Source organism: Agelaius phoeniceus, chromosome 1 (assembly GCF_051311805.1).
Source record: "Agelaius phoeniceus isolate bAgePho1 chromosome 1, bAgePho1.hap1, whole genome shotgun sequence".
Lineage (NCBI taxonomy): Eukaryota > Metazoa > Chordata > Aves > Passeriformes > Icteridae > Agelaius > Agelaius phoeniceus.
The window spans coordinates 64,618,040-64,621,411 of NC_135265.1; the positions used below are offsets into that span (position 1 = coordinate 64,618,040).

The window sequence follows — 3,372 nt, forward strand, 5'->3', positions numbered from 1 at the left end:
TTCTTAACCTTTCTTAGCTCTCTTTCTTAACCATTTATTTTATACCAGCCCCAACCTTTATAATTCTCCATTAAAATGGATAGTTCTTGGAAATTATATACCTCAGGACAGGGTGCCCAGTGGTATTCACAACCCTTTCAGGAGGCCAATGATCATTGTCACATGTAGTCAGCGTCTCAGACAGGTATCAGGACCTGAATGATCCTAGTGTTCCCATTTTTAGTCCCCAGCTCTCTTAGCTCCCCACTGCCCCACTCAAACCTCACAATTTCAAGATGAAAGAGTGAGATAGGAAAAGAGGTGAAACCAGCAACAAGGGTGCTCCAATAATTGGACCTGCCCCCATTTTCCACACTCCACTCAGGTAAAAGAAGCTTTGCAAGCTCTGCACCAGGTGTCTGCTCCAGTTCTCGAGGGTCTGTAGGTTTTGAGCTTCTGCAGGAAGAGAATCTCTTATGATGGCCATCAACTGATAAGCTAGATTTCACTGAATATTCTCAGTAGGAAGGGACCCACAAGGATCACTGAGTCCAACTCCTGAATGAATGGTTCATAGAGAAGTGACACTGGTCACAGCACCACAGCTGTAACAACCATCTGAATCAGACAAGGAAAATAGACTAAATTTCTCACAGGGTATAGAGTGGTTGGAAGGGGATGTTCTACAAAGGTGTAAACTCTGGAAAAAAGTGAAAGACAAACCTCAAAAATCTTTCCTTTGAGCCGGAGTTGAACCAGCGACCTAAGGATTACTCTACAGAGACAGACTACAGTCCTCCGCTCTACCAGCTGAGCTATCAAAGGAAGGTGGACTGCCAAGAATGAGTCAAGACTGCATCAACAATAAATAGCCTTAGGCTTTAATGGGTCTCCATATGTATTGCTTTTCACAACAGCAAAACAGTATCCAAAAAAAGGCACAAAGCTAACTCTCCTGCAAAATTGGATTTTGGTTACAAAACTGCCAGTTTCCTTTGCCAAATAGTTCACAGCTCTTGTAAGACTGTTGGTGGTGGTAGCGTTAAGGTTGGAGTTCTTCTCATGACCCATATGAAATATGTCTACAGCTTGACAAAGAAATTTGCCCACTCTTTGGTGACCTTGCCACATTTCCTAAGTTGAACCAGGAATAGAGGGAGACCTTCCCTCCACACTATTCTCCACAACAGTTCTCCAGCCAAATCAAATAATAAAATAGCAAATGAAACAGTTAACACCTCCCTGGCAGCCTCCATAGTGAATGCAGAGGAACAGAAAAGAAGGACAGAAAGGAATAACCACTGTGGTTTCAATTCAAATCCCACCAACTCCCTCAGTGCATCTAAGACCCCTCAAACACAGATGAAGTTGCATTGCAACCAGTGGCCTCCCCAGCCCCTGGGCCTGGAAGGCTGAACTCTCTGTGAATCATCTGAGTGCTGCAGCTCACAGCTGTGGCAATTGAAAGCAAACTAAACTCTTCTGAATTATAGTGATTCACCAGCGTTTGTCTGTCTGAGCAGCAGGGTGGGGCACAAAGCTGTGAGCAGACACCCTGTTTGCCGAAACCATGCCATTCTACTTGTGATGGCAGTGTGTGCAACAGCGTTACCTCAGTGCCCTACAGCATATCCATCCTTAACCCATGCTAACCTCCACCTCTTCCTTGTGACTCAGCCCCAAACACGGGGCTGTTGCAGAAAGCACATAGCCAGCAGGTTGGGGGAAGTGATTATTCCTACATATTCAGTGCTTATGAGCTTGAATTGGGAACGCTGTGGCCCACCTTGGCTCCTCAGTATAAAGCAGGCATGGACATAATGGAGTGAGTCCAGTGAAGGGGCATCAAGATGGTGAGGGGGCTGGAGCACAGGGTGGAGGAGGGAAGGCACAGAGAGCTGGGCCCATTCAGCCTGCAGAAGAGATGGATGAAGGGAGATCATCCTGCAGCCTGCACCTCCCAAATGGGAGAGTATGGGGAAGGCAGGGCCAGGCTCTGCTTGGAGGCACACAGGGAGAGGTGATAGGCACAAGCTGCCACCAGAGAAATCTTGTTGAGATACAAAGGGAGAAAAATACCATGAAAGTAAAAATTTTTACCATTGCAAATTCTTTGCAGAGGATGGAATTTCCAAAGCTTGACTGACACAGCCTTGAGTAACGTGACCTAATTCTAAAGTCTACCCTTGTCTGGAGCAAGAGGTCGGACCGGCTGCTCTTCAGAGGTCTTTAGCAAATGAACACAACAGCGATGTCCATGTCAGGAGGTTGATTCCACAGAGCAGATGGACTCACAGCAAAAACTATCACCAAGTACATCTCCGTTTGGAAAATACAGCTCTTTATCCTAACAACCAAACACGCACACACATTGTATTTATTTTCATACTAACAGACTTCTCAATGCTCCTTCACTGCTAAAACCAACACACACCTCAAAACAAATGCAGTAGGATGTCTTCCTGGGAATATAGGAAGGTCAGGAAATATTTGACTTATCTACAAGGTACTATTGCAGTTTCTCAGAGGCTTAATCCTGGAACCTGTGATGTGTCATGACAGTCAGTCACCCATCAGCAACTATCAGCTGACGCTGTAAAGAAAAGCATATGGTAGAGAGAAAGAGAAAAGAGAACTGCTGTTTGCCTGAAGGGGCAACATCTGCACACTCTGGGGTCAGATGGCCTAGGTGGACCCATATGCAAGAATGTGGGGTTAATTTTGCACTGGAGAAAGAATGGCACAACAGATAACAAGGACCCAAGCTCCTAAATCAGGGCAGATAGCATAGCCCCAGGGATCTTTTCCAGTTTGCAATCCCCACAGCATTTTCAAGGGGTGCTTCAGGCTCCTTTCAAGCCAATTTAAACCCATTGTCATGAGTCTGCCTTATCTGAGTTACCTTTCACAGACCCCTAAAAAATAATCCATTAGTTCTCACACACACATTCAAGGACCCCAAACCTGAAAATTAATGCTCTACCCAGTTTAAGACTTTGGCACTGACATCTAATCCAAGGTAACAAACACAGACATTTTAGGGCTAGTATCACCATCTCTTAGCTGTCAGAAGTTGTTACTGGTGAAGATAACCCTAAACAATTTGCACTCTCCTGTAAGAAATCAGTAGTGGTTGAAGTCAAGATAAAAATTCAAATGATCAGATAAAAAGTAGATGCTGTTACTATCTATGCATGAACAAATGGGATGCAGAAACCACAGTGTTGCCTTGACAATAAAAAGCATTGGAGATGTCTTTTTGTGCAACTTGCTAGCAGTGATATATGGGTGATTTGTGAAAGATATTCTAAACTACAAATGTACCCTCCAGGGCAGGTTTTCAAAGTAGATATTCCTAAAAAAATTAATTAATTTTTTCTTGATTTTTTTTAA

The 3,372-nt window shown here is 44.2% G+C and overlaps 1 non-coding gene across 1 annotated transcript; it reads right to left on the reverse strand.

The window, feature by feature from the left end:
* Positions 1 to 714: 714 nt before the first annotated feature.
* Positions 715 to 804, reverse strand: TRNAY-GUA (transfer RNA tyrosine (anticodon GUA)). Its single transcript is given in 2 exon segments — positions 715 to 750; positions 768 to 804. It is a non-coding gene; the product is annotated as a tRNA-Tyr (tRNA).
* Positions 805 to 3,372: the final 2,568 nt, after the last annotated feature.